Source organism: Caloenas nicobarica, chromosome 10, assembly GCF_036013445.1.
Source record: "Caloenas nicobarica isolate bCalNic1 chromosome 10, bCalNic1.hap1, whole genome shotgun sequence".
NCBI classification, from domain to species: domain Eukaryota; kingdom Metazoa; phylum Chordata; class Aves; order Columbiformes; family Columbidae; genus Caloenas; species Caloenas nicobarica.
The window spans coordinates 16,095,089-16,113,869 of NC_088254.1; the positions used below are offsets into that span (position 1 = coordinate 16,095,089).

Here is an 18,781-nt window from a genome sequence, read left to right on the forward strand (position 1 = left end):
TGAATCTTTCTAGCAGACTCCCATCTTTACCTGCCACAAGGACAGGCAGTGTTTAAGACCTCCATACAATGAGGTTATGATGAACACAATGCAGAAGCACACTGGCCTCCAGCATGGCTCAGCCAGGATACGGATGGAATCTCCACACCTAGTTACGTTACACTTAGAACTATTCAGGTAAATTTCTCATAGTCCTGATTTTTAGAGACTACTTCCCTCAAAAGGGATCACATGTGATTCTGTGACATACCTTCTCCTGAGCAATCTTCTACCACAGCATCATCTAATGACATTCCACAAGATCTGCCTTTCAGATCTCTTCTCCAAGCATCTAAACCTTCCCATCAACCATGTGAAACTTCCTCCCTACTCACCCCCACCAACACCCTAAAATCAGCCACAACCTTGAGGTGGGACCTCCACTTTCCTTGAAGCAGCCAAATGACACTATCCAAAGCTGGAATACACTAACATAAACTTTGACACAGGTTTCTTTTAAGTTCAGATTAAATGAGGACTCAGAAAAACTTACCTTCTGGTCACTGTGTCCCTGCAGCACAAGGTCCTGTTCTGCTTTGCTTTCTAGCAGCCTTCAGTAGTTCCCTGCACCTGAGTGTCCTCCTTCCCACCTCCACAAAGGTTGGCCAGGGCACTGCAAGGCACTCAGGAGTCTTCAAGTCTGCACTGTCCCTAGCAGTGTATGCTCAAGAGCCAGGTCTTCAAAAAACAGCTCTGTAACACAAGGCAATCTGAGAGAAAGAGCCTTGTGCCCCAGCTGGTGCCTTTCAGCAGGAAAAATCCTCTTCATGATCCCAGTGGTCAGGGAACAAGCAAACAAAATGCTTTCATCACCCACCACCCACCCACTTTTGTTTGTTTTGTCATAATTGCAGTTCCCCTCCCCACACACCTCTCAGCTCCATTTTGGCAGGAAGGGCAAGGGGCCTTTAAAGCTGGTGGGTTTTGAAGAGCAACTCTTTGAAGGAGTTGGCACTGTCCTGGCACGCTGTCACCTGAGGATTTCAAAGTGCATCACAGGAGTGTTACCTCCCTTGGCACTGTACCGAGGTATGGCAGTACAGCCTGCGTTGCCTCAAGTCATTCCTTTTGGAGGAGATGACACCAGCAGAAAGCTGCTGAGGGCCAAAATTACAAGGGGAATTAAACCTAGAACTAGTGCAACAGCAGGTTTAAAGTGGAACGTAATACAGGTTAAGACTTGGCTTGTTATTCCTCTTGGGGATGGCTGTGTCTGCTCAGGTTCTGGGGGAGTCAGAGGCTAGGTAATTGCATTCTTGAGAGTCCTGGAGAGACCTCCACACAATGAGAGCCACAGTCCTTCCCTAGAGGCTATCAGCTACTTATCAACCAAATGAAAAGGAAAAAAAAAAAAAAAAAAAAATCTTAGGGCAGCTTGGTGCTGGTGCTCATGTGGCTGTAACAAGGGAGAGCAAGCAGTGTATCAGCAGAAGCGCTGGGCTAAACAGAACAAAACGAAATCAGGTAGTGATGCTGCTCCTTCTAAGAGTGATCCTGCAGGATTTGGCTGGAAAGCTGCTCTGAACTGCTGCCATGGACAGAATGCTGATTCCAACCCGGCTCTCTGAACCATCAGCATTTTCCAAATGGCATTTTCTTGTGCTTGCTCAAGCACGGAGCAAGTGTTCCGAACTCCTTTCCCCCGGTGCTGCTTGCTCGCATTTTCATGTCTGCTCCCTGTTCACACTAACGTAGGGCAGGATCTTTCCTGCTTGCCAGAGGTGTGAAGCCAATGTAAATTACTTTCCCTTTTGCATCGAGGGAAAGTCTTATTATCAACCTGTCAGATCTAGACAGCTGCCAAGATGCTTTATAAGAAGAATTAAATCAGGCTCAATCTCAAAAAATAAATTCTTGTCCCTCTTCAGGGGCCCCATGCAGGGCTCTGGCCTTTGCCAGCAGCAGCAACATAGATCAGCCTCTTTTTTTTTTTTTTTTTTAAAAAAAAAATCTTTCATCTGAGCTTTATCAGTGAAAGCCGAGCATATGTGGGAGACTGTGGCAGCATGGAACAGTCCACTATCATCAAACAGCAGGTCACAGGCAAATGGTTTCCCAGGCTTTTAACTGGACCCACCTCACAATGAGCTCACAGAGGAATTACTTGGTTTCCTCCTTGAAATGCAGACCCCTCCAATATTAGAAATTGGTGGTCACTGGAGACCAGCACAACCCTCAAAGCAGTTGGTGTGCCAGAAGATAAGACAGTATCTCTCACAGGTAAAAGAAATGAAGAGGGAATTTTGCATGACAGAACAAGATTATCTGCTCTGCAATTCAGCCAAGACATTGAAAGGAAACATGTCTTCCCCTCTCTGGCCTGGCAGGTTCCCTCCACACATCATGGACTCCACAGTAGAAGTGGTGGTTCTGGCACTGCTGTGGCAGTGGACAGGTAAATTATAACTGTGGTTTCTGTGGGATGTTTATTTGCTCAGTTGACTTCTCCAGCACTGCTTATCAACACATTTGCTTCTGTTGTGAGACCCGATGAGTCACCAAGCCACAGTTATGAGGCTGGCATTCAAATCCATGTGAAATTCAGCAACTTCAGGCTCCATATGTTACACGCATTTTGTCTTTCCCTACAGGAGTGGGGAAAAGGTACTTGCTGTACACAAGTAAAACAAATAGGTCCTCAGATCCCTTCTCATCTCACTCCCCCCTCCTCCAAAGCCTCTGCAGACTATATGCTACCATAAACTAGCTGTGTTGTGGATTTGATTTAATACAGTAACAAAACACTTTGCTCTTTGAGTCTGGAGTCCCTCTAGGTTTTCTCTGCTCTGCAAGGTTTCACCTATTTTGCATTAGCTTTGACCAAATTCTCAATTAAGGTCATGTTGATGGATCAGAGGCTGCACAAGAGCATCTGTATTGCTCTTCCCTTTGAAAGGTTAGCCTGAAATTAGGGGTTTAGAAAACGGGGATAAAGATTGGTAGTCATGCCAACCCCTTCAAAAGAGACAGGCCCAAGGATGGCAATGTTGATCTCATAACCAACAGCAATAGACCATACATGATCCCGCTCATTTGGCAGATGGCAGCAGCCACATTCAGAGGAGCAGAAAGCAGAATTCATGCCCAGATCTTCAACAAGCACCCACACCAAATCCTAAAGGAAAACGTTTCCAAATAGGACGCATGACTTTTTCCACGAGCACCTGGCCAGAATCTGAACCAAAGGGACAGGAAATGTATCCTGAGCCAGCTCTCACCAACCATAAAAGAAAGGAAAAGAGCAACAACTGAAAAGATTGTGGATACTCCATATAGGCAATATTGAGTAGACTGAAGGGTAAAAAACAGAAGAGTCTAGAAGGTAAAATTACACTTGTCTTGAAAGCAAGGTGCAATTTTATTCCTTAGATCCCAGAAAGACCCAAAGACTTCAGCAAGTCCTCCTTTTCATCCTCTTGAACATAAATGATTGATTCAGTCCTGAACAATTGAAGATCACGGGCAGGGGAAATTTCCCTGGCTGTTACTGGCCTGCAGATGCCAGATATGACCAGCTGAGGTTGCTTGCCGTGGTGTCCCTGGATGATGAGAATGCCTGGAGAAAGCATAACTTCAGCACACTGCCATCTTTCAGGGCAGCAGATCCACTTCATGTGACCATCGCTCCTCTCCCTGGTCACCTCAGCACCTCCTCTTCTGTAGGAGGAACGGCCTCCTCACTCCTCAGAGCATGGAAACCTTTGAGACAAGAGAAGTGGCAGAAACAGAAGCAATACAGACATAACATTTTTGTTCTCGCAGAACACTCAAATGGCAATTTTTAGCATACAGCTTTTCTGATGGGAAAGGAAAGCTGTTATTTGAATACCCTTGTACCAGGCTGTGTTCCCCACTGCCTGTACAGCAGCAACACTGGCTGCAGCTCTGTGAGGGAAGGTTTTATGAAAGTCAGAAGCGGTGAAAGCAGTGGAAATTAGGGGGTAGCAAGAGTGCCTCCTTCTCTCATCATTTCCATCCCACTTCTATAGCCTACAAACTAGGATATGGCTATGCAGGGTCACAGCTACATTAGATAGCTCTTGCGCAAATCACACAGACGCTCCCCACTCCCATGGAAACGTGCTCCTGGCCTACGCCAATGATTTTTTCTCATGCAGAACTGACACATTTTAAGATCTAATTATTATCATGAAGCCCTAAACATTGTGGAGCCCAGTTTCAGCCTCTGCTCATGAATGCCCAACTGCTCCCACCAATCTCTTGGAGCAGCAGTTTGTTTGCTGCAGGAACCATCTGTCATTTTGAACTCAGGAACTTACAACCAGAAGAGATTCAGCCCAGGATTTGACATGTCCCTGCCAGAGGCACAGACTTGATGCCCAAATCCGAGTCTGTAACATTCTGGGTATCTGGATTGTAGTCCCATGTGAGCCATGACAGGCGGTAGTTCTTACCAGTGGGTTCATAGCCTAGAAGGTTACAATTTCTGCTGAAGATCACTGGCATTTGAAATGGGATCAGGTAGCTGTATGAATATGAAAAAAATCCCACATTCCTTCCTGGTGTTTCGTACATAAATAGCCACTGTCTTGTGAGCCCTGATGCCAGGATGTCCTGACTCCGCGGCAGTGCTCTCAGAAGGATGCATACTCACTTTGTCATTGCAAAGGGAAACCAAGATCTCCTGGGTTCCTCCGGAGCTGCTGCTCCCTTCAGGCTGGCTAGGACTGTCTGTGAAAAAGAAACAAGTTCAGCTACAGTTTTTACAGCCCAAGTCTAATAGGAAATCTCGCATTGCCAGTGTGCTCTTCTCAGGAGTCTGCAAGACATCATTCTCCACACAAGCTGGCTGGATGCTGTCCCAAAATCAGCCTACACACCTTGGCAGCACAGCCTCTCACTAATCCCTAGAAAACAACCTCCTTTGAGAGCTAAAAATAGACACTATTTTTTAAAAGAACCAATTAATTATTCCTAAATTTCTGCATATTAGAACTATTAAGTCTCTACAGCTGTCCTCAGATTGACTTTTCACCTTTGTTTGCCTGTTTGCACACACATCAATGATGGCAGACTGGCATATCCAGTGCCTGCAAATTAAGTGGGCTGTGAACCTTCTTAAGCCACAGAGAGAGAACCATGAAGGTTCTGTGCAGAGACTTGTACCACCAGTTTGTTGCCCACAGATGAGCAGCCCCAGCTGGAACAAAAGCATTCAGCATAACCAAACACCAAGGAACAAGTACTTGGGTATTTCAGCAAATCAAATTCAGATCTCTTTCCCTTGTTAAATCTGTCCTTTTCCAATGGTCATGGGCAGGACTGAGGTCTTCATAGCAGCTTTTAACACAGCAGAATTTCATGCCCTGGAACACCTCCCGCAAAGGTGTCAGCTAGAACAGCCTTATACTTGTTTGACATTTCTGAGGTTGGCTAGAGCAAAAAGACCAGGGAGGAAAAAAAAAAAAAAAAAGGAAAAAATTTCTCATTTGAACTTCAGTTCTGGTTCAATTACGGCCTGGGGCAAAAAGCTCAGGTTGATTTCATTTTATCCCAATGGCCTATTTCTTCTCTGTTCTGACCCTATGTCCTTGCACCTGTTATATAGATATAAAGAAATCAAGAAGGCCTTAAATCTGCAGTCCCTCATTAAACAAGGCTCAGAGGCCCTTCATGCCAAACACAGATATGTTTTTATTTCATTTCATCCATGTGCAGTTGGCCCTTCAGTGACTTTAATCAGCATCATGACACTACAATAAAGATTATAAATTAAAAAGAATTTTTGAAACCTGGTCTGGTTTTGTTACAATATAAAAAAGTGTAAGTTTAAAAAGGTGAAAAAACATTCACTACACTATATTGCTATCAACAGATAATCCCTCTAGCTCAGCAGTCTTAGGTTTTATCACACACACAGAGCTCACAAGATAGTAATCAGTTAAGCATTTTGCTAGAGCACTTAGAATGGGAACATACGGAGTTGAGATTCAATTGTCCAGAACTAGCTGCCTGGTAATTAATATTCCTTCAAATGGCTCTTCTGTCAAGGTGTCCCTCTTGTTTCAGCAGCCTTTTCCCCTGTGGCTTGGATACACTACTGAGTAGTTGCTCATCTCCCAGCCCAAGCCTTATAGAGAAACATCAGGGACAGACAAGCTGGAGAACTTATGTTTCAGCATTGCCTCAGGCACATCCACCAAGACTATGTATGAAAAACATCTTGTCACTTCAACAGCAACAGAAAACAAACCAAACGCGCACACACACAAAACCCCCAAACAAACAAAAGAAACCCACAAACAACCAACACTAACAAACAAATCTCACACTTGAGGAAATGTTCTAGGAAATATATTTATATTGCCTCCTCAGGACAAGTACAAGGAGGAAGGATTCACCACCATGAGAACTCATGAATATTCACCTCCAGATCCAATAAATGCATTTTACAACTGTAAAGGGTCACATCCTTCAACAGGCTGTGCTGTGGTCCAACTCAGACATGCATCTTTTGCCATCACCAGTCAGGCCAAACTCCGTATCTCTGTCTAGCTTATACATGCAAGTTCAGGCTTCTCAAGCATAAACTGACATGTATATAATTGCTCCACACTTAAATAGTGGTTGTTGCTCCTTAATGCAGCCCTAAAAGGATGTCCAATTGGATTGCAAATATTTCATTCTCACTCTGAGTGCTGGGCAGCAAGGGAGTCCCTTCAACTGACTGCAATATGTCTTGTTTCAAATAAACTTTGCTTTCTAGTTGCAGGGAAATAAAATAACTAGGCTGGAGGGAATGTATAGACCCAACTTCAAATAGGGATGTGTCCATAAATATTGATATATGTTAACTATTGGCAATGAGCAGGTAGATATCTTCACCCAAGAAACTCTTGGTACTTATCAACTTTAACTGAGTTTGTCTACTATTTTCTTACCTTTATTTTACCTCACGCACCTCCCTTGGCAGGTCTGCACACTGGTTTAGAGCCCAGTCCAATCTTCATGAGCCAGTCCCAGAGTATCTTCATTGAGCTCTGCCCTTGGGAAGGGCAAGAAAAATCAAGGTGCCCACACAGCTTACAAATCCAGCTATGTCTATTTGGTTTCAAGTGCATTTCCAATCTCTTTAAGCTTCCAACAGGGAGAAAGAGATCTGATTCTATGCAATCTCATTCACACCTTTTCTCCTACCACTGTGGAAGTATGATGCTGACTTCTCAGCAAACATAGCCCCATTCCTCAGGGTGTCTGCTTTGTTTGCTTAGATGAGCCCCATCAAATTATGTTCAAATCACACTAAGACAAGAGAAAAATCAGAATGTTCTCCTTTCATACCTAGCTTTTTTATTTATTTGCTTCTAATAGAATTTATTATCTAGAGGAATTTCAGTTTTTACAGAGCTGCTTCATTTTCCCTCTGCAATTTGGGTCAAATCCTATCACTGAGCTCTGCTAAATTTCTTGCAATATTAGCATTGCTGTCCCCAGCCTAGTGGGGATGTGACAAGTAAACACTGCTGAGCTGTGCCCCAAATCCAAGCTGAGAACATCAAAAGGGCTGTGGAAAAGTGCTGAGGCATCATAGCCCAGCTGGCTCCAGGGAGCCTGAGGCTGGAGGGGAATGAGACAGGCACAGAGCGAGTACTACCCAGGCCTTGCATGGGAAAGAAGGGTTGGAACAGCCCCTGCAAGCCCCACATTTCTGGGTGCTGACACACAGACTCTTTTATGTGTCCTGCTCTCTACGTCAAGAAATAGGCTGGAATCATTGGTCTTTAAATCACAGCAGAGTTAGGGCCAGAAAGAAATAGAGGATGACAATGGAAGGTTAAATGGACAGGGGATGTAAAAATCACAAGGAAATAAGGAGAAATGGGGCTTTTTATTGGGCCCATTTTGATGATGCACAAGTGGGAACATGGCAAAGGCTGCTCTGACATGTAATTCAGGCTGACTGTTACTTAGAAATGGCTGTGTTTCTCAAAAAAAAGCTGCTGTCCTTGTTTCTGTTTGTCTGGAAAAATTGGCACTGTGGAGAAGAAAGCAGTCAGGGCACTGGGGGGCATGTTTGTGGGCAAGGACACACTTCAGCAGGGACTTCTACCCCCTAATTAATTCAGAGCAGCTACAGTTTTAAATAAGCATATTCAGCATGGAAAAGGACTCTTTAAAGTTTATTACCCCCAAAGGACACATCAGGCAGCAAGTGGGAAGGTAACAGTTCCCTGCAGTAAAGACACCACCTTCCCTTTCACCTCGCCTCATTCCCACCTCTCCTTCCCTCCCTATCTCCAAACTCAAGAGGAAGAAATGAGCTAAGAAGCTTCCCGTTCCTGCTGTTCAGGGGCTCCCTGCAAGGTTCAGCCCTCTTGTTCCCTTATTACACTTATCTTTCTCATTATTATCCCGATGCCTCAGAGTCTGTGTGGAACCTGGAGGACAGACTCCATATGGAAAACATAAAATGATTCAGTCAATACGTGGAGGGCATACACCTTGGAGCATATGGCACATGTGCTGACTAACACTGTAGCTAATGCCAATAATAATGCTCTACGGCACACACGAGCTGGGCTGCTCAGCCTTCCAGCTGAGGAGTTCAATGCAGTCCTGGCTGCTGTGTCGTATTTTTAATGTGTGACATAAAAACAGAGAAGATGTGATGGGTTTATGTTTTCAAATGGGCTTCCAACTGTGCCACCTGGAAGTCAAGGAGATGTGAGAGGAAAAAAAAAACCCCAAACCATTAGGTTATAAAAGCTCCAGGAGAAAGCCAGCCAGCGTTTGATAACATAGGTATCTGTTCTCCAAGTTGCTGGTGATGAGAGTACCCTGCTATCTATGGGAATACTCAGGGTTTATTCCTGCAAATTGCTACAGCAAGTTAATTTCTATGTTCGTAGAGTAGGCTCAAGAAATTGCCTCTTGGTAGAGAATAACAAGTCCTGAAGATAAACCAATAACTACTTAATATCTCAACCCTGTGGGACTGTGTATATCTTCCATATCGGTTTTAGAGCTGAGACTCTCTGGCTTCCTGCCCCTACAACATCCTCACCCGGGAGGAGATTTGCATCTCTCACACAAGGGATACCTGAGCTGAGGGTTGATTTAACAGCCAGGGTTTTGCTGTCTGTAGCAGAGAAAGACTTGTGGAAGATACTTGGCAAAATAAACTGTACAGAACAGCCAACAGATAGTCTTCTCCCTTTCACAGCCTCTAATGAGCCCTTTGCTTCTTATCAGAACAGCAAGGGAACAGACATCCCTCCAGCACAAAACTGGCCTCTCTCAGAGGACCAGGAGATGAAACCATAAGCAATGAGTTACAAACATGGAGTATTTCTGAACTCGTTTGTCTGCTGATAGGATTCAGGCCTCATTCCAACCTGCAAATGGGATGTGCTTCACTAATTTTAAATCACTCAGCAGGTGATAAGTGGTTAACGCCTGGAGCCCTGAGGTGTCTTCAAAACATAATTGCTTATTAAAATAAAACAATAATTAAGTGGAAGACACAGAACCTTGTGATTTCTGAAAACTGGATCATTTTTCATAATGAATCTATCTCTGAGGCTGGGAGCAGACAAGGTATAGCCACAAAACAAGAGAAAGTGGCTGAGTGACACCTGAGGGTACACACTGCTCTGGCAACTGAGGAAAGGAACAAGTGACAGGACTTGAGAGCACCCACCAAAAGGATGCTCTGGGGTGCCACCAGAGAAGAGTCATAGATTCATTTGATGAGCAGGGAACCATTCAGGTTTGCACAGGAGGGGACAAACTTCAGGCTCAAAAGGTCCAAAACCAAGACAACCACAGCATCTTTTCAAAGTGCTGGGGGAAGAGAAAGGGGTTTACTTGGTAACACAAGTCCTGCCTTATCATGTGGTCATGGCCTTGATAATATAGATGGAGTGTCATAGCTTCTCAGTTCCCTTCAGGCTCCAATTAAACTGTCTCAGTAACTGGCACTTAGCTCAGGCCCTTCTGGGGCCACTGTAAATCAAATTTCTCATCCTCCTAGCGCCATCCATCAATGATTGATCTTGTCTGTGTGAGGATCCGCCTGCTAGAAACTGATAAACAGGACATCCCTCACCACATTTTCGATATTTGAGGTGCCAGGAGATGTTTTGTATGCATGCATGCATTCCCCCTTCTCTCCTTCCAAGCACAGAGACCAGAAGTCTCCATCTCTTCTTCAGGCAAGATCTGCCAAACACTGCCCACCCCAAGAGCTTTGATTAGTCAGAGTAAAAACCCCTGCATTAACAGTTCAGTAAGTAAATACCTGATCGTTTTCATCCTCTTCACCACAGTGTGAGCTGCATAATTTTAATCACACCTTTGGGTTTAATCCAGATTATTTCATCGCAAACTGCAAGAACATATTATTACTTACAGTGTCATTCTATGCTATTACTCCTTCAGGTCAGCAGGTGATAAGGAGATCCTCATGTGTTACCAGCTTTCTGTTCCCCTGTTTCTCATATGGCAACAAACTCCTGCAGTCCCTGAGCTAAGAATTAATGAGAAAGCATCAGCATAATTTAGGTCCTAAACCTGCAACATTTCCAACTTTGCACACTCCTTACAGATATAATCCTACAGAAAAGGAGCAGGGAGAGACAAGTGAAAGTGTGACTATATACCCTCCAAACACATTCCTTGTTTTACAGGTTCACCATAGACAGCAGCGGGGAGCTGGTGTTACACCCAGGGGGCTGTCCCATATATCAGGCAGAGTATCAAGCTCAGTTTGCCTGTGTTCACGCAGCTTTAAAATATCTTAATCCAACCCCAGGTACCACATTACAAAACTATCTAGTATTTATTAGTCCTTCATTAACCACCTCAGCAAAGGGTCCAGGCAGGAATGAGCAATGGAGAAGGTATCTCCAGAGTGAACTTCTTACCCTTCCCTTCCAGGCCAGGGTAAGGAGAAAACCAGACTCCACTGTCTGTCCTACAGCTGTCCCCAGAGCTCCCCATACTGGCAAGAGATGCCAGACAATTTTGACTTCTAACCATTTCCACATTAAAAATGACTGCCAGCACTTCAACAGAGACCCGGCCCCAGTGAGCAGGAAGGAGGCAGCAAGCAGCTAAATGCAGGGGCTATTTTTAACCTGGGCTCATTTCTTAGGGAAGAAATTATTCACAACCTGTATGCATGCAAGTGCATGGAATACAAGATGGGCTTGCCTGCAAACGCTCATTAATGGAGCTGCCAGCTCCCCCCTTTCTGCGCTGGGAAAAAAAGGGCTCTTCTCACTTTTTGTTTCCCTACAATCCCATTACAAGGGATTGTAGGGAAACGCTAAAGGTGTGAGATTAACAGCCTTGTGCCACCTGCACGGTGGCTGCTGTGGTAGGGGAGGAAGCAGAGGCTTTGAGGCACACAGTAATTTTGGCACTAGCTGCCCATCTCTCATTTCATCCCCACCCTTGTGGCTTTCTTGGAGCTCCTGATTCTTCTGTTCCCTGCAGCCACACTGTGAACACACTGGGTCCTGCACCCTTTTGGGAGGTCCTCTTCTGAAATGCAGGCATTACCTTAACCTAAGGCAATTCACCTTTCTCTCCAGTCTTTTCTCTACATTGAGAAAACGCAGGTTTCTTGAACTTGGAAACACTTTTCTTGCAGCCCTCTCACTTCTCCTAGCACTCATATCCTTTGCCACGATCAATGGTCAAACACTTCTGGCCCAGCAAGGGCACAGATCACTTTGAACCGCAACCCTGATAATTAGGTTTGGCACGCAATGTTTGACTTTAAGACCTTCCTCATCTTTTTGATTTCACTTTTATAAAGTACATGCTCAAGGATTTCAACTCTAAAGGTAAAAAAGACTATTATGATCATCTAATCTGACCTCCCACTTACCTGTGCATGTAAAAAATTTACCCGTCGGTCCTCTACCGAGCTCAGGAACTTCTAGTTGAGTTGGAATGCCTCCTTCAGAAAAGCAATCTGAACTTGATATATTGGATTTAAGTAACAGAGAGCTTGCCACATCCCTTAGGCAACCACTCCAGGGGTTCATCATCCTGTTGTTAAAGACATCCACCTCATTTCCCAATTGGAAATCAATGTTAGACAAACACAGACATTGGATCTTATTACATCCCCTTCTCCACTATTCTAAAAAAAATCTCTTAACATTAAACATTATTGTGTATTTTCCCCTGAACTGTGAACGAGCAACTACTACCACCTATACGCTATGCCAGCTTTAGAGCAGGATACACAGAACAGCTATATAGCAGCTCTAAAATATACTGCTTCATCAGCAGTCTCACCCCGAGCAGTTTGGCTTTTCCATGTTTTTCTGCTTGGAGAGACCCATTCCCATGGCTGTCCCTAAGATGAGGCGGCTGTTTTCATGCCCTTGCATCTCAGAGGTGCTATGTGCCACTGACTTCATCCTAACAGCTCTCTTACTCACATTAGGAGTGAAAGCCAGGTTAGCAAACATGCTTTTGGTTTCTATGAGCCTAAAACTCCTGCTGTGTTCCAGGCTCCAAAAAACCTGCAACACCATTTTAAAAACATTCAGTTTGGTTTAGCTGCTTAAAATTAGGCTGGGAGGCTCCAGGTCACTTGAAATGGATGCATGCACTAGGGAGAAGGGAAGAAAAGAGAAAAAGACAAAGCTCAGAAGTCAGCCAAAATGTTTAGGCTCAGAGTTTAGCTCACAAACAACTGCAAACCATGTTTGCAATCTGCTGCTTAAAAACTCCTGGGATCCACAGACCACTTCCAAGAGCTCATAACAGGTAGTCAAGAGAACAAATAGAGCCATGAATTCTTGCAAGAAAATCCGTCATGTCACTCAAAAATTTTGGGGGTCCACATTGCTAATGGGGATATAACCCCTCGATTATAGGACATAACTACAACAATACAGCTAAAAAGGAGCTTGTGCTCCTTTTCATTCATGACAAAGAGCATGTGCTTCTCAGTGAAAAATTACACCTCGGTTAAGAAAGCATGGACACTCCAGCTATCCCCAGAAAGCAATTGGAAAAAGAAGTTTATCTAATCAGAATGTAGCTTTTGCTAGCTTCTCACACCAGACTAACAGCCCTCACACATAACTTCTTCCAGAAATAACACTAAAGAAAAAGAAAAACATCACAGGCAGCAGAGAAGAAAACAGTTATTTCAGGGGGATCAAAGTCAGCAACACATCTTATTGCTAAAGTCAGCTAGAGTTTGGGGGAAAAAAATCTACCAAAAAACCTGAATCAAGAAAGCCCTCTTCCTTGAAATCCAACAACCCTAAAACACAGGCCATCCCATGGGGGTCTTTTCAGTGTGAGGATGAAATTGAGGCAAGTGATGAGCTGATGCCCAGCAGCTGGGCCACCAAAGTCCCTGCCCTCAGCCCAGCAGCTGTGTGCCCTCTCCCAGGCAGCTGAGAAGACCATAATTAGCCCTTTCTACCCAAATTTGTTCCATGAGCTTTTCACTCCAGTGAGCAGAAACACACTGTATATTGAACTTGCTGTTGTGTGGAGGAAGATAGTAGAGGTGGGATGGATTAACCAGAATATAAATTAAAAGCCTGAGGTGCAGCAAAACAATAATAAAACTCCACCTGTATCATGAGCTCTGAAAAAAAAAAAAATCTCTCATCTCTACTTTCACATACTGTGGTGATGCACACATTCAACTTTCCCATTCCTATTAGTCCTGCACTGCTTGCCTGAAACTTTTTTTCCTGAAAAGAAATATGAGATGTCTTTTTTTTTTTTGAGAAAAAGGACAGAGCAATCTTCATATGAATCCATAAAACATAACTTTTATTATCCCCACATCTGCTTTCCCACCAGATGGCACATGTTTGCAAAACAACTCTTGGAGGCAAAAGAAAAGGAGGAAAGAGAGAAAGAAAGAGAGAAAGAGAGAAAGAAAGAGAAAAAGAAAGAGAGAGAGAGAAAGAAAGAAAGAAAGAAAGAAAAAGTTGCTGTGAAGAAATCCAAAGTGATGGGAAGATCTTAGGGTAGTTCTCGTAATTTATAATCAGTCCATTTAGTATGGAACACTAATGCACAGCTGCTAAGAAAACTTGTCCAATATGTTTCTGCAAAAGCAAAAAAGGCCTCTGAGGTCATCTTGGTGCCTACATTATGCTACAAAGAAATTGTTTAATTGTAGAACCTTCTGCAGTCTTCAGTATTAACCTCTCTCCCTCACAGCCAGCCAAGCAACACAGCTCTCTTATTTAGAAAGCCTGGACCAAGAGGACCAAGGGAAAATGGATTAATAAATCCAACATGAAGAGTCTTTTACTGTTGATCCTAGATTTATATTGGGAACAATCTGTCTATTCCTCTGAGAAGAATATGAGGCCAATGAGTCCAAAGCAGGACTCATCTTAGGACTAATAATGTTTCCAAGCCTTTTCCATCCAACTTGCCAGTCTCTGCCACAAAGTCCCTGGCTCATTATGTAGGGGCTGAACCTGTGAATTCCCTGGAGAAGCCATAAAGCTTGGAAAGTACCTTGGAGAGACGGCTAAGGAGACCTGTGAACAGGAGTTTCTCCTTGTGGTTTCTAAAGCATCATCATCACAAACTAAAACAAAATTACTTCTGTCTCAGAAGTCTAGGAGGTATCTGCAAACCTGAGGCCCCAGCTGACAGCCAGATCCCAGAGAAAAGGGCAGTGAGAGCTCTAACTTCAGTTCTTAAGGGTCTGCATGAGAATTTCAGTTCTCAGGGCTTCCACTTTGCTAAGCCTTCATCCCTGAAAACTAGGTCTGAAACAGACCTCAACACTTGCTCGTAACCTGCCTGGCATCCACCCAACACTAGAAACCCTTGCTGCCTTTCTTGAAATTTGGCTCACACAGCACAAATCCCAGCTTCAGGCTAAGTGAATGTTTTGCGAACCATTCAGCAAGGCTGGCCTGAGTTCCAGTTTGCAGATGATTTGTTTTCTGCAGGAAGAGGCCAGCCAGACTCACCCACGCAACCTGAAGGCTGGTTACTCAGAGTGAAGGTAAAGCTGAAACAGGCTCTCTGTGCCTGAAGTTATGAGAAGTTTGGGATTGCTCAGACAGATGCTGTAACTGGATGTTGACAATCTTTAAAAGCAATCAACTGTAGATAGAAGGTGGAGCTTCTAATTTTAGTTATAAGCATACTAAAGAAATTTAATGAATTAAATAATCCTGCGTATGTCAGATACTATCACAACATAGCCTTATAGAAATGCTGAGTTTCTTAGTAACCTCCCAGAAGTCTCTGCAAGAAAACAAAAGTGCCAACAAACTCTGAACCTTTGTTAATGTGGATGGTGCTGAGATTATTAATCAGAGAAGGACAACAAATTATGGCTGAGCAGACACCAGTCTGTTCACAAAGCCTTCTCCAATTAAAAGCAAAGTGGTCATGTCAAATACAGAGTTCCCAAGGCATTAAATCTTGTCTAATTAGCAATTGTTAAGAACCAGTGAGTGTTTTGATTTGGACAAATTTGGAAAACTCTACATTAAGAAAACCGTGTTAGAAAACGAAGATATTCGAAGAGATCAGGCACGAGAAAGACTTAACTAGACTATAGTTCAGTTTGGAAGAGCCCAGCTTTTCTTCAGTGGAGTATCAGCTCATGAAACATATACAGTTTCATTGGGATAGTTTTTGTGTCACACTGAAATGAGGGGAGTTTAAATAATAAATTTACTAGACTATCCCTAGTAGACTATCCTTGCTGTCTGTTTGTGGTCTCTTGTTTGGATTAAGGTCACCAGAACAGTTTTGACTTTAGTTTTGCCGAAGGTGTTTCCTCCAACACACCCAGTCCCTTAGCTAACACACAATCTCTGCTAAGCACTATGGGGTTCTTTCCTTTTGATCCCCGCCTACTGCCAGAGCAGTAAAAGCAACAGGATCCAGAGGGTTTATTTGTTTGTTTGTTTTTCAGTTGGTTTGTGGTTCTGTGGTTTAATATTTGCTTTGCATTTACAACCATAACTTCTGGGCTTGTGCCTCTGGAGCCTGCAATCCCCTCTTGCACTCCCATCCCAGTATTAGCCCAGCCTGGCTCTGTTTGGCTTCCGATCTGGACTGACAGCAGTCAGTCCGATGTGATCATAGGTGGCTGTGCCACTACAATGCTTAAACTTCTGGTTATTGTCCTAGCTAGAAGAGGGCGACATTGTCACACACAGCTAGGCATTAAGGCCATTTTACCCAGAAGAGGACATATTCCTTATCTCAATTTCCTCATGGTACTCATAAGGCAAGAGAGATTAGACAAAGTCTACAAAGGTCACAGATTTTTGAGCCCCAACTTGAAAGTTCAGGGAAGATGATCCCTATTTTACCAGCACTTCTAAAATTTATGTCTTTCCTAGCCATTGTAGCAATGGGTTTATTTCAAACCCCAATAACTTAGGAAATAATTAAGGCTATTAGTTTTCCTTTTGAAATGCAGCTAGAGTCCACACATGAAGTAGGTTATGCCTGGGCCATTTTCTCTTATTTCTGGGAGCTGGTATCAATTTTGTCCCGATAGATATTTGTCTCCATCGTATTATAAAAAATAATTAAAACATTCAAAAGAAAAGCATCTCTAATTCTTCACCTTTGTGAATCAAAACATCCTCCTTTGCACATCACAGCAAAAGTCCCAACACCAAAGTGACCATAAGAACAAGGGTCATTTTACAGATATTGGTAGGGGAAGAAGCTGAAAACCGGGTTTTGCGGAACCAGTTTAGAGACGATATGAAATATCCATGGGGAATTTATTAAAGCCAACAATGCAGCTATTCTGTAGCTTTTTGAGTCATACAGAGGATCAGGTCTTCGGCTGCTTTCAGGCTTGTTTCCGCACTTCAAATTGCGCTTGTTATCCACAAAACTGGCTGCAATTACTGTGGCAGAACAGGTTGGGTCGTGACTGACTGTATGTCTGCACACCCAGCCTCAGGAAAACCAGATGCAAATGCAGACTGTTTCATTTTGCACGTGAAAATTGGAATTTTCTATCAAAAAATGTGATCTATACTGCCTCACCTAGTAAGTCAGCCAGTTTGGAGTGTGAAGTGAGGATCAAAAAAAGAATCATCTATGGCTGCTTCTAGTATTGATTGTATAAGCACCTTAAGTGAGTCATTATTGTCTTTCTTGTACTTCAGTCTGAACATAAGAATACATCACTGGCTCTGTAAGTCATGGAAACTTTTAGTTACACATGGAGCAACTCTTCAGTTGTCTGAGTTTGATTTCTCCTCCACCTTTTCTTGAGTCCTTTTCATTCCCCTTTCTCTTCTTTTTTTTGGGGGGGGCAGGCGGTGCGTGGGCAGCTCGATCCATGTGTTTTGCTTTGTGCCCCATTACCACAGCCACACGTTGCTTGTTTCTTACTTTTCTGTGCCTGCTTCCCAGACCTGGAACAGCGCAGATGAAGCAGGGACCACCACTCTCCCTGCAAACCAGCCCTGTGTGGTAAAGGATTTAGCTGATTTTTGACAAAAAAAATTATCTATTATTTTTTTTTAATTGACTGACAGTGAGCTGTGGACTGGGCCCTTGGGTCAAATGCAGCACTGATGTTTCCTTCTTCCTCCTCCATTTTCCATATATTCATTCTGGTGTAACACAAGAGGCAAAGAGACTCCTCCGTCTCTTTTGGTTCCTCACCCTAGCATTTACCCACAGCTCTTCGATTTGAATTTATGGTAATCACTTTTTTTCAAGCACTTTTTCATGATAGCAGTGGTCTGTCTTTATCTTCCCAGATCAGATATGTTCAGCCTAGCACAGCCAAGTCATGATCAACCCCATTGACTGTTAAAGCACCAGTTCATAATTATTAGCTTGAAAAGTCTAGCTGTGCCCTGGCAGCTGGGACATGGAGTGGGACCCCTCTGTACATGCAGATACACAAGCAGGACACTTTGCTCCAGACCCCGGCCATCACCAGCATGAATTCAAAGTGTTAAATGTCTGATGTAACTTGTGAATTCACCTCACTTTGTAAGAGCACTCAGAGAGCTAAAGCTAGCAGTTTATTTAAGGGTTTTTTTCCTTTCTTTTTTTTTTTTTTTTTAGTGACTGTGCACTTCTCAATTTCTGTATTATTCACACCTCAACAAATCTTATTTCATTAGATTTTGGGAACTGCAACGGTAATTTTGGTGATTAACTTTAAATTGAGGATAATACATGAGCAGACATTAACATAATGTCAAAACAATTTTGTACAATTGTTATTTAACCTCGGTCAAATCATTTCCACCCCCAGCATCTTCCCAAATGGACCTTTATTAATATGACACAGACAAACACAAGAGAACCCTGGGTTTTATGCAAGGAAATGATTAAACAAGAACACTTATCAGAAATGATCACGCAGGGTAACAAGGCAGCAGGGCAAATCTCTGAATTCTCATATTCTCAGGGCTGCATCTGGCCTTTAGAGGAACTACATGAATGAGCCCTCGACAGGATGCTCAGGAAAGGTGTCATAAATTGTCTCGCCTAGATGACAGCTAGCGGAGGCTCAGCAGCAAGATGTTTAGCTTCTTGCATTTATTATACACAGGTGATTTTAAAGCTGATGGATGGGTATTAATTACTGTGGAGACTGAAGATCTTTATTTCTATCTTGATGCCACAGCTAAACTTGAAAGGATCAATTTTTTAGGGCTGAAGGAGAATTTGTTCCTTGTGGCCTCTTCAGTCAATGGACAGAACAGAAAAAAGGCAGAAGAACCACAAGGAGTGATGGTGTCAGGGACACACTGGTGTCCCA

General features: G+C 43.4%; 1 protein-coding gene across 4 annotated transcripts in view; it reads right to left on the reverse strand.

The window, feature by feature from the left end:
- Window positions 1–3,436: 3,436 nt before the first annotated feature.
- Window positions 3,437–18,781, reverse strand: part of AGBL1 (AGBL carboxypeptidase 1) — a 443,743-nt gene continuing 428,398 nt past the window's right edge. Inside the window, exons 23-26 of one of the 4 annotated variants that reach the window (XR_010606736.1) lie at window positions 10,412–10,528; window positions 6,942–7,045; window positions 4,655–4,731; window positions 3,437–3,738 (exon numbers count right to left, since the gene is read on the reverse strand). The gene's annotated coding sequence lies outside the window, so the exon portion shown is untranslated. Of the gene's footprint in view, window positions 3,739–4,654; window positions 4,732–6,941; window positions 7,046–10,411; window positions 10,529–18,781 lie in introns of those variants that run through there. The other 3 variants (XR_010606737.1, XR_010606738.1, XR_010606740.1) reach the window with 3 other exon arrangements.